General features: G+C 32.7%; 5 non-coding genes across 5 annotated transcripts; all 5 read left to right on the top strand.

The window, feature by feature from the left end:
• Positions 1 to 749: 749 nt before the first annotated feature.
• Positions 750 to 822, top strand: TRNAA-AGC (transfer RNA alanine (anticodon AGC)). Its single transcript has one exon. It is a non-coding gene; the product is annotated as a tRNA-Ala (tRNA).
• A 1,126-nt stretch (positions 823 to 1,948) lies between these two features.
• Positions 1,949 to 2,021, top strand: TRNAA-AGC (transfer RNA alanine (anticodon AGC)). Its single transcript has one exon. It is a non-coding gene; the product is annotated as a tRNA-Ala (tRNA).
• A 2,711-nt stretch (positions 2,022 to 4,732) lies between these two features.
• TRNAA-AGC (transfer RNA alanine (anticodon AGC)) lies at positions 4,733 to 4,805 on the top strand. The gene has a single exon. It is a non-coding gene; the product is annotated as a tRNA-Ala (tRNA).
• Positions 4,806 to 7,513: 2,708 nt separating this feature from the next.
• TRNAA-AGC (transfer RNA alanine (anticodon AGC)) lies at positions 7,514 to 7,586 on the top strand. The gene has a single exon. It is a non-coding gene; the product is annotated as a tRNA-Ala (tRNA).
• Positions 7,587 to 10,298: 2,712 nt separating this feature from the next.
• Positions 10,299 to 10,371, top strand: TRNAA-AGC (transfer RNA alanine (anticodon AGC)). Its single transcript has one exon. It is a non-coding gene; the product is annotated as a tRNA-Ala (tRNA).
• Positions 10,372 to 12,653: the final 2,282 nt, after the last annotated feature.

Genomic DNA, 12,653 nt, shown 5'->3' with positions numbered 1-12,653 from the left:
GACCGCCTGTTTGCAATGATATGCATTTCTGAAGTAGCTCGAGACTAGAAATATTCATTCTTTCCGGTTTTCTCTTACTTTACTTGTGTAGATGAACCCGAGTTAAAACAAATCGTTTTGTGTCATAACAGAATCCACGAGAAACGTATGTAACAATGGAGTAGCGCTAAAGAAACTTACAAAAATTATGTAAGGGGTGTAAGAAAGAATAATGAGCACTTTTCTCCTAGCGTGCGATAAATAATGGATTGAAAGCTCGTGCATGCACTGTAACAGTTTCTCATTATTTTAAAACAAATACGCTAATATTAAATGCACGTGTAAGCGAAAATTATAAATTAAAAGTCAATAAATCCTCTTCTTCATTTGAATATATCATTACTCCTTTTTCACGTGGATGTATGAGGTTTCATGACGTTTCATAACTAGGTTTCCTGTGAGAGCTGCTTGCAAATGTCAAAATATTATGGCATGTTTGTTAGGATTTTACCTGCAATTTCGTGTATGTAATTAACGTTTTTAATGTAAAGTTTCAGAGGAGACCTTTCACAATTTTAATTTCTCTCTTGCAGTGCTCATCGCCAATTACGTTTTACTGGAGAGAAGTGTATGCTGTAAATTATTCTTGTATTGAAATATGCGGAGAGTGCAATGTAAAAAATCTGACGTTTCTTAGAAACTGGATACAAAATTTTGTGTTGAAGAATTTACGGAATAAACTCGGAAAGTGTAAAATGCATGAAAACAAAGGGGGCGTAGCTCAAGTGGTAGAGCGCTCGCTTAGCATGCGAGAGGTACTGGGATCGATACCCAGCGCCTCCAGACGTGATTTTGCTACTAATATAACAAAAAACGGATGAAGAAAGGTGAAGAAATTTTCAATGATGCCTCCCATCTAAATAATACAGAACATGACTGACAAAGGGATGACAAAATTATGACTTACTCTATTTTTACACAAAATTTCCTTAGAATTGGTACCTTCTTTTTCTTTGTAAACCATCGCTTCCACCAGTAATTACGAAATTGTTCATACTTAATATGCACACACAATAACTATTAGTAGAAGTAATATTTCAATGTTTCAATTGTGTCTGTAACCCTGTTCGTCTTTAATGTAGTTTTCTTTTCTTTTCGAACGTTTAATATGCTGTCACTGTTTCTTCTTGATGGTCAGTACGCATCTTCTAAGTATGACCGACCGCCTGTTTGCAATGATATGCATTTCTGAAGTAGCTCGAGACTAGAAATATTCATTCTTTCCGGTTTTCTCTTACTTTACTTGTGTAGATGAACCCGAGTTAAAACAAATCGTTTTGTGTCATAACAGAATCCACGAGAAACGTATGTAACAATGGAGTAGCGCTAAAGAAACTTACAAAAATTATGTAAGGGGTGTAAGAAAGAATAATGAGCACTTTTCTCCTAGCGTGCGATAAATAATGGATTGAAAGCTCGTGCATGCACTGTAACAGTTTCTCATTATTTTAAAACAAATACGCTAATATTAAATGCACGTGTAAGCGAAAATTATAAATTAAAAGTCAATAAATCCTCTTCTTCATTTGAATATATCATTACTCCTTTTTCACGTGGATGTATGAGGTTTCATGACGTTTCATAACTAGGTTTCCTGTGAGAGCTGCTTGCAAATGTCAAAATATTATGGCATGTTTGTTAGGATTTTACCTGCAATTTCGTGTATGTAATTAACGTTTTTAATGTAAAGTTTCAGAGGAGACCTTTCACAATTTTAATTTCTCTCTTGCAGTGCTCATCGCCAATTACGTTTTACTGGAGAGAAGTGTATGCTGTAAATTACTCTTGTATTGAAATATGCGGAGAGTGCAATATAAAAAATCTGACGTTTTCTAGAAACTGGATATAAAATTTTGTGTTATAGAATTTACGGAATAAACTCGGAAAGTGTAAAATGCATGAAAACAAAGGGGGCGTAGCTCAAGTGGTAGAGCGCTCGCTTAGCATGCGAGAGGTACTGGGATCGATACCCAGCGCCTCCAGACGTGATTTTGCTACTAATATAACAAAAAACGCATGAAGAAAGGTGAAGAAATTTTCAATGATGCCTCCCATCTAAATAATACAGAACATGACTGACAAATGGATGGCAAAATTATGACTTTCCAAAATAAGAATGATTTTCCTTTAGGTTAAAATAAATCATACTTCATAGAGAATACACCGAGTTGAAGAAATACTTTGAAAGTTATCTCTTGGGATTCAAAATGAAATGACGTTTTCCTGCTCATTCACTTTCAATGATGTCATCGATATGTACGCCATTTTTATAAACATGAACGAAAACATTTAACAAGGCAATACGAATAACACATCACTCATTAAACAATTTATCTTTTACACCTGAAACTATGTTTCCAGTGGTAGTAACTGCCAGGTATACTCTGTTCACAGCACAGTGTAAGTGGTGAAAAAACTTCAATAACATAATATATCTCTATCAAAAGATGTGTAATGTTATTTAGTAGTAACTGTGAAACAACAAGTGCGAGTACTAGAGGCATAGAGAAATAAGTCCTCTCCGAAAACATAGAGAATCAAACATTTATATACTTCTTACATCATATTTATGCTTAACTCATAAATTACCCTTCTTGAAATGAAGATATTTATCTTTTTTAAATACATCACAGTGGAAACTTCGATAACAAGACGGCTCACAATCGTTGTAAACTTTGAGGATAAGAAAAGTAGAGTTTGTGGAACGTGGTAATTTCTTTCCAAAATCACGAAATATAAGTAAAACGCTTGTTTCTCATACAATCATAAACGGTTTCACTGTGTTTAGACTTGTCAATACTTGTAATAAAGTTTTCTTAAAAGCATAGTTAGCGTTTTACCTACGTACTAATTATATAACTGCATTTATATCAACAATCACATTTCATAGGCAAATCATTTACAGTGAACTTTAGATACAAACGATCTTTGTTCTCTGAAATAATTACGAAATAAGAAGGTTAAATTCTTTACTTTATGATCAAGACGTAATTATGAGAAAATATTTGAGAATTTCTAAGTTATTTATTGCTTTTACTGCTTTATAACTTAGCAGTTTCATAGAAAATTAAATAAAACACGGACGTTTCAGAAATTTACCAAACAATTTTTCTTCTCTTTGACTTTGAAATTTGCAAATACCTACTCTAATTAAATACGGTTTGAAATATCACAATTTGTTCTAATTTGCCTCTAAATTCGAATTGTTTCATACTTCTAAAGAGATATACGAGCATTTGATTGTAAATGGAGAACTAACGCCCTTACCTTTGAGGCATAATGATCATCGCAGATGTTTAGTAGAAATTCTCACTATTACGTAGGCAAATGATAATGTTCCAAAAACAAATCCCATGTCAGATAGCTATTATTCATCTGTCTTTAATATAGGTAAATAGTGCGTTTTATAAAATTCTTCGTGATCTTGGATTGCCCAATGAATACATACAGACAAATCTCAATAAACAGAACTGTTTCGATCTACCCTTCAAAGTACAAGTAAGATTTTAGCTTTGCTTGCGATACAGAAATATGAGCGTATAAAACCCATTCTCACTTCGTTTCCCTGAAGCTGACGTTACAATTACAATATTGAGGAGTAAGAGCTACGAAAATAATTTTAATTATCTCACTCAAAAAAGAAATTAAATTTAAATAGTACTGGTACACGTGAAACTTTACAATAATAAGACTCTATTTTTACACAAAATTTCCTTAGAATTGGTACCTTCTTTTTCTTTGTAAACCATCGCTTCCACCAGTAATTACGAAATTGTTCATACTTAATATGCACACACAATAACTATTAGTAGAAGTAATATTTCAATGTTTCAATTGTGTCTGTAACCCTGTTCGTCTTTAATGTAGTTTTCTTTTCTTTTCGAACGTTTAATATGCTGTCACTGTTTCTTCTTGATGGTCAGTACGCATCTTCTAAGTATGACCGACCGCCTGTTTGCAATGATATGCATTTCTGAAGTAGCTCGAGACTAGAAATATTCATTCTTTCCGGTTTTCTCTTACTTTACTTGTGTAGATGAACCCGAGTTAAAACAAATCGTTTTGTGTCATAACAGAATCCACGAGAAACGTATGTAACAATGGAGTAGCGCTAAAGAAACTTACAAAAATTATGTAAGGGGTGTAAGAAAGAATAATGAGCACTTTTCTCCTAGCGTGCGATAAATAATGGATTGAAAGCTCGTGCATGCACTGTAACAGTTTCTCATTATTTTAAAACAAATACGCTAATATTAAATGCACGTGTAAGCGAAAATTATAAATTAAAAGTCAATAAATCCTCTTCTTCATTTGAATATATCATTACTCCTTTTTCACGTGGATGTATGAGGTTTCATGACGTTTCATAACTAGGTTTCCTGTGAGAGCTGCTTGCAAATGTCAAAATATTATGGCATGTTTGTTAGGATTTTACCTGCAATTTCGTGTATGTAATTAACGTTTTTAATGTAAAGTTTCAGAGGAGACCTTTCACAATTTTAATTTCTCTCTTGCAGTGCTCATCGCCAATTACGTTTTACTGGAGAGAAGTGTATGCTGTAAATTACTCTTGTATTGAAATATGCGGAGAGTGCAATGTAAAAAATCTGACGTTTCTAGAAACTGGATACAAAATTTTGTGTTGAAGAATTTACGGAATAAACTCGGAAAGTGTAAAATGCATGAAAACAAAGGGGGCGTAGCTCAAGTGGTAGAGCGCTCGCTTAGCATGCGAGAGGTACTGGGATCGATACCCAGCGCCTCCAGACGTGATTTTGCTACTAATATAACAAAAAACGCATGAAGAAAGGTGAAGAAATTTTCAATGATGCCTCCCATCTAAATAATACAGAACATGACTGACAAATGGATGGCAAAATTATGACTTTCCAAAATAAGAATGATTTTCCTTTAGGTTAAAATAAATCATACTTCATAGAGAATACACCGAGTTGAAGAAATACTTTGAAAGTTATCTCTTGGGATTCAAAATGAAATGACGTTTTCCTGCTCATTCACTTTCAATGATGTCATCGATATGTACGCCATTTTATAAACATGAACGAAAACATTTAACAAGGCAATACGAATAACACATCACTCATTAAACAATTTATCTTTTACACCTGAAACTATGTTTCCAGTGGTAGTAACTGCCAGGTATACTCTGTTCACAGCACAGTGTAAGTGGTGAAAAACTTCAATAACATAATATATCTCTATCAAAAGATGTGTAATGTTATTTAGTAGTAACTGTGAAACAACAAGTGCGAGTACTAGAGGCATAGAGAAATAAGTCCTCTCCGAAAACATAGAGAATCAAACATTTATATACTTCTTACATCATATTTATGCTTAACTCATAAATTACCCTTCTTGAAATGAAGATATTTATCTTTTTTTAAATACATCACAGTGGAAACTTCGATAACAAGACGGCTCACAATCGTTGTAAACTTTGAGGATAAGAAAAGTAGAGTTTGTGGAACGTGGTAATTTCTTTCCAAAATCACGAAATATAAGTAAAACGCTTGTTTCTCATACAATCATAAACGGTTTCACTGTGTTTAGACTTGTCAATACTTGTAATAAAGTTTTCTTAAAAGCATAGTTAGCGTTTTACCTACGTACTAATTATATAACTGCATTTATATCAACAATCACATTTCATAGGCAAATCATTTACAGTGAACTTTAGATACAAACGATCTTTGTTCTCTGAAATAATTACGAAATAAGAAGGTTAAATTCTTTACTTTATGATCAAGACGTAATTATGAGAAAATATTTGAGAATTTCTAAGTTATTTATTGCTTTTACTGCTTTATAACTTAGCAGTTTCATAGAAAATTAAATAAAACACGGACGTTTCAGAAATTTACCAAACAATTTTTCTTCTCTTTGACTTTGAAATTTGCAAATACCTACTCTAATTAAATACGGTTTGAAATATCACAATTTGTTCTAATTTGCCTCTAAATTCGAATTGTTTCATACTTCTAAAGAGATATACGAGCATTTGATTGTAAATGGAGAACTAACGCCCTTACCTTTGAGGCATAATGATCATCGCAGATGTTTAGTAGAAATTCTCACTATTACGTAGGCAAATGATAATGTTCCAAAAACAAATCCCATGTCAGATAGCTATTATTCATCTGTCTTTAATATAGGTAAATAGTGCGTTTTATAAAATTCTTCGTGATCTTGGATTGCCCAATGAATACATACAGACAAATCTCAATAAACAGAACTGTTTCGATCTACCCTTCAAAGTACAAGTAAGATTTTAGCTTTGCTTGCGATACAGAAATATGAGCGTATAAAACCCATTCTCACTTCGTTTCCCTGAAGCTGACGTTACAATTACAATATTGAGGAGTAAGAGCTACGAAAATAATTTTAATTATCTCACTCAAAAAGAAATTAAATTTAAATAGTACTGGTACACGTGAAACTTTACAATAATAAGACTCTATTTTTACACAAAATTTCCTTAGAATTGGTACCTTCTTTTCTTTGTAAACCATCGCTTCCACCAGTAATTACGAAATTGTTCATACTTAATATGCACACACAATAACTATTAGTAGAAGTAATATTTCAATGTTTCAATTGTGTCTGTAACCCTGTTCGTCTTTAATGTAGTTTTCTTTTCTTTTCGAACGTTTAATATGCTGTCACTGTTTCTTCTTGATGGTCAGTACGCATCTTCTAAGTATGACCGACCGCCTGTTTGCAATGATATGCATTTCTGAAGTAGCTCGAGACTAGAAATATTCATTCTTTCCGGTTTTCTCTTACTTTACTTGTGTAGATGAACCCGAGTTAAAACAAATCGTTTTGTGTCATAACAGAATCCACGAGAAACGTATGTAACAATGGAGTAGCGCTAAAGAAACTTACAAAAATTATGTAAGGGGTGTAAGAAAGAATAATGAGCACTTTTCTCCTAGCGTGCGATAAATAATGGATTGAAAGCTCGTGCATGCACTGTAACAGTTTCTCATTATTTTAAAACAAATACGCTAATATTAAATGCACGTGTAAGCGAAAATTATAAATTAAAAGTCAATAAATCCTCTTCTTCATTTGAATATATCATTACTCCTTTTTCACGTGGATGTATGAGGTTTCATGACGTTTCATAACTAGGTTTCCTGTGAGAGCTGCTTGCAAATGTCAAAATATTATGGCATGTTTGTTAGGATTTTACCTGCAATTTCGTGTATGTAATTAACGTTTTTAATGTAAAGTTTCAGAGGAGACCTTTCACAATTTTAATTTCTCTCTTGCAGTGCTCATCGCCAATTACGTTTTACTGGAGAGAAGTGTATGCTGTAAATTATTCTTGTATTGAAATATGCGGAGAGTGCAATGTAAAAAATCTGACGTTTCTAGAAACTGGATACAAAATTTTGTGTTGAAGAATTTACGGAATAAACTCGGAAAGTGTAAAATGCATGAAAACAAAGGGGGCGTAGCTCAAGTGGTAGAGCGCTCGCTTAGCATGCGAGAGGTACTGGGATCGATACCCAGCGCCTCCAGACGTGATTTTGCTACTAATATAACAAAAAACGCATGAAGAAAGGTGAAGAAATTTTCAATGATGCCTCCCATCTAAATAATACAGAACATGACTGACAAATGGATGGCAAAATTATGACTTTCCAAAATAAGAATGATTTTCCTTTAGGTTAAAATAAATCATACTTCATAGAGAATACACCGAGTTGAAGAAATACTTTGAAAGTTATCTCTTGGGATTCAAAATGAAATGACGTTTTCCTGCTCATTCACTTTCAATGATGTCATCGATATGTACGCCATTTTTATAAACATGAACGAAAACATTTAACAAGGCAATACGAATAACACATCACTCATTAAACAATTTATCTTTTACACCTGAAACTATGTTTCCAGTGGTAGTAACTGCCAGGTATACTCTGTTCACAGCACAGTGTAAGTGGTGAAAAAACTTCAATAACATAATATATCTCTATCAAAAGATGTGTAATGTTATTTAGTAGTAACTGTGAAACAACAAGTGCGAGTACTAGAGGCATAGAGAAATAAGTCCTCTCCGAAAACATAGAGAATCAAACATTTATATACTTCTTACATCATATTTATGCTTAACTCATAAATTACCCTTCTTGAAATGAAGATATTTATCTTTTTCCAAATACATCATAGTGGAAACTTCGATAACAAGACGGCTCACAATCGTTGTAAACTTTGAAGATAAGAAAAGTAGAGTTTGTGGAACGTGGTAATTTCTTTCCAAAATCACGAAATATTAGTAAAACGCTTGTTTCTCATACAATCATAAACGGTTTCACTGTGTTTAGACTTGTCAATACTTGTAATAAAGTTTTCTTAAAAGCATAGTTAGCGTTTTACCTACGTACTAATTATATAACTGCATTTATATCAACAATCACATTTCATAGGCAAATCATTTACAGTGAACTTTAGATACAAACGATCTTTGTTCTCTGAAATAATTACGAAATAAGAAGGATAAATTCTTTACTTTATGATCAAGACGTAATTATGAGAAAATATTTGAGAATTTCTAAGTTATTTATTGCTTTTACTGCTTTATAACTTAGCAGTTTCATAGAAAATTAAATAAAACACGGGGACGTTTCAGAAATTTACCAAACAATTTTTCTTCTCTTTGACTTTGAAATTTGCAAATACCTACTCTAATTAAATACGGTTTGAAATATCACAATTTGTTCTAATTTGCCTCTAAATTCGAATTGTTTCATACTTCTAAAGAGATATACGAGCATTTGATTGTAAATGGAGAACTAACGCCCTTACCTTTGAGGCATAATGATCATCGCAGATGTTTAGTAGAAATTCTCACTATTACGTAGGCAAATGATAATGTTCCAAAAAACAAATCCCATGTCAGATAGCTATTATTCATCTGTCTTTAATATAGGTAAATAGTGCGTTTTATAAAATTCTTCGTGATCTTGGATTGCCCAATGAATACATACAGACAAATCTCAATAAACAGAACTGTTTCGATCTACCCTTCAAAGTACAAGTAAGATTTTAGCTTTGCTTGCGATACAGAAATATGAGCGTATAAAACCCATTCTCACTTCGTTTCCCTGAAGCTGACGTTACAATTACAATATTGAGGAGTAAGAGCTACGAAAATAATTTTAATTATCTCACTCAAAAGAAATTAAATTTAAATAGTACTGGTACACGTGAAACTTTACAATAATAAGACTCTATTTTTACACAAAATTTCCTTAGAATTGGTACCTTCTTTTTCTTTGTAAACCATCGCTTCCACCAGTAATTACGAAATTGTTCATACTTAATATGCACACACAATAACTATTAGTAGAAGTAATATTTCAATGTTTCAATTGTGTCTGTAACCCTGTTCGTCTTTAATGTAGTTTTCTTTTCTTTTCGAACGTTTAATATGCTGTCACTGTTTCTTCTTGATGGTCAGTACGCATCTTCTAAGTATGACCGACCGCCTGTTTGCAATGATATGCATTTCTGAAGTAGCTCGAGACTAGAAATATTCATTCTTTCCGGTTTTCTCTTACTTTACTTGTGTAGATGAACCCGAGTTAAAACAAATCGTTTTGTGTCATAACAGAATCCACGAGAAACGTATGTAACAATGGAGTAGCGCTAAAGAAACTTACAAAATTATGTAAGGGGTGTAAGAAAGAATAATGAGCACTTTTCTCCTAGCGTGCGATAAATAATGGATTGAAAGCTCGTGCATGCACTGTAACAGTTTCTCATTATTTTAAAACAAATACGCTAATATTAAATGCACGTGTAAGCGAAAATTATAAATTAAAAGTCAATAAATCCTCTTCTTCATTTGAATATATCATTACTCCTTTTTCACGTGGATGTATGAGGTTTCATGACGTTTCATAACTAGGTTTCCTGTGAGAGCTGCTTGCAAATGTCAAAATATTATGGCATGTTTGTTAGGATTTTACCTGCAATTTCGTGTATGTAATTAACGTTTTTAATGTAAAGTTTCAGAGGAGACCTTTCACAATTTTAATTTCTCTCTTGCAGTGCTCATCGCCAATTACGTTTTACTGGAGAGAAGTGTATGCTGTAAATTATTCTTGTATTGAAATATGCGGAGAGTGCAATGTAAAATATCTGACGTTTCTCAGAAACTGGATACAAAATTTTGTGTTGAAGAAATTACGGAATAAACTCGGAAAGTGTAACACGCATGAAAACAAAGGGGCGTAGCTCAAGTGGTAGAGCGCTCGCTTAGCATGCGAGAGGTACTGGGATCGATACCCAGCGCCTCCAGACGTGATTTTGCTACTAATATAACAAAAAACGCATGAAGAAAGGTGAAGAAATTTTCAATGATGCCTCCCATCTAAATAATACAGAACATGACTGACAAATGGATGGCAAAATTATGACTTTCCAAAATAAGAATGATTTTCCTTTAGGTTAAAATAAATCATACTTCATAGAGAATACACCGAGTTGAAGAAATACTTTGAAAGTTATCTCTTGGGATTCAAAATGAAATGACGTTTTCCTGCTCATTCACTTTCAATGATGTCATCGATATGTACGCCATTTTTATAAACATGAACGAAAACATTTAACAAGGCAATACGAATAACACATCACTCATTAAACAATTTATCTTTTACACCTGAAACTATGTTTCCAGTGGTAGTAACTGCCAGGTATACTCTGTTCACAGCACAGTGTAAGTGGTGAAAAACTTCAATAACATAATATATCTCTATCAAAAGATGTGTAATGTTATTTAGTAGTAACTGTGAAACAACAAGTGCGAGTACTAGAGGCATAGAGAAATAAGTCCTCTCCGAAAACATAGAGAATCAAACATTTATATACTTCTTACATCATATTTATGCTTAACTCATAAATTACCCTTCTTGAAATGAAGATATTTATCTTTTCCAAATACATCATAGTGGAAACTTCGATAACAAGACGGCTCACAATCGTTGTAAACTTTGAAGATAAGAAAAGTAGAGTTTGTGGAACGTGGTAATTTCTTTCCAAAATCACGAAATATTAGTAAAACGCTTGTTTCTCATACAATCATAAACGGTTTCACTGTGTTTAGACTTGTCAATACTTGTAATAAAGTTTTCTTAAAAGCATAGTTAGCGTTTTACCTACGTACTAATTATATAACTGCATTTATATCAACAATCACATTTCATAGGCAAATCATTTACAGTGAACTTTAGATACAAACGATCTTTGTTCTCTGAAATAATTACGAAATAAGAAGGATAAATTCTTTACTTTATGATCAAGACGTAATTATGAGAAAATATTTGAGAATTTCTAAGTTATTTATTGCTTTTACTGCTTTATAACTTAGCAGTTTCATAGAAAATTAAATAAAACACGGACGTTTCAGAAATTTACCAAACAATTTTTCTTCTCTTTGACTTTGAAATTTGCAAATACCTACTCTAATTAAATACGGTTTGAAATATCACAATTTGTTCTAATTTGCCTCTAAATTCGAATTGTTTCATACTTCTAAAGAGATATACGAGCATTTGATTGTAAATGGAGAACTAACGCCCTTACCTTTGAGGCATAATGATCATCGCAGATGTTTAGTAGAAATTCTCACTATTACGTAGGCAAATGATAATGTTCCAAAAACAAATCCCATGTCAGATAGCTATTATTCATCTGTCTTTAATATAGGTAAATAGTGCGTTTTATAAAATTCTTCGTGATCTTGGATTGCCCAATGAATACATACAGACAAATCTCAATAAACAGAACTGTTTCGATCTACCCTTCAAAGTACAAGTAAGATTTTAGCTTTGCTTGCGATACAGAAATATGAGCGTATAAAACCCATTCTCACTTCGTTTCCCTGAAGCTGACGTTACAATTACAATATTGAGGAGTAAGAGCTACGAAAATAATTTTAATTATCTCACTCAAAAAAGAAATTAAATTTAAATAGTACTGGTACACGTGAAACTTTACAATAATAAGACTCTATTTTTACACAAAATTTCCTTAGAATTGGTACCTTCTTTTCTTTGTAAACCATCGCTTCCACCAGTAATTACGAAATTGTTCATACTTAATATGCACACACAATAACTATTAGTAGAAGTAATATTTCAATGTTTCAATTGTGTCTGTAACCCTGTTCGTCTTTAATGTAGTTTTCTTTTCTTTTCGAACGTTTAATATGCTGTCACTGTTTCTTCTTGATGGTCAGTACGCATCTTCTAAGTATGACCGACCGCCTGTTTGCAATGATATGCATTTCTGAAGTAGCTCGAGACTAGAAATATTCATTCTTTCCGGTTTTCTCTTACTTTACTTGTGTAGATGAACCCGAGTTAAAACAAATCGTTTTGTGTCATAACAGAATCCACGAGAAACGTATGTAACAATGGAGTAGCGCTAAAGAAACTTACAAAATTATGTAAGGGGTGTAAGAAAGAATAATGAGCACTTTTCTCCTAGCGTGCGATAAATAATGGATTGAAAGCTCGTGCATGCACTGTAACAGTTTCTCATTATTTTAAAACAAATACGCTAATATTAAATGCACGTGT

Source organism: Tachypleus tridentatus, chromosome 6 (assembly GCF_004210375.1).
Source record: "Tachypleus tridentatus isolate NWPU-2018 chromosome 6, ASM421037v1, whole genome shotgun sequence".
In the NCBI taxonomy this organism is placed as follows: domain Eukaryota; kingdom Metazoa; phylum Arthropoda; class Merostomata; order Xiphosura; family Limulidae; genus Tachypleus; species Tachypleus tridentatus.
This window is presented reverse-complemented; position numbering and strand designations above follow the sequence as displayed.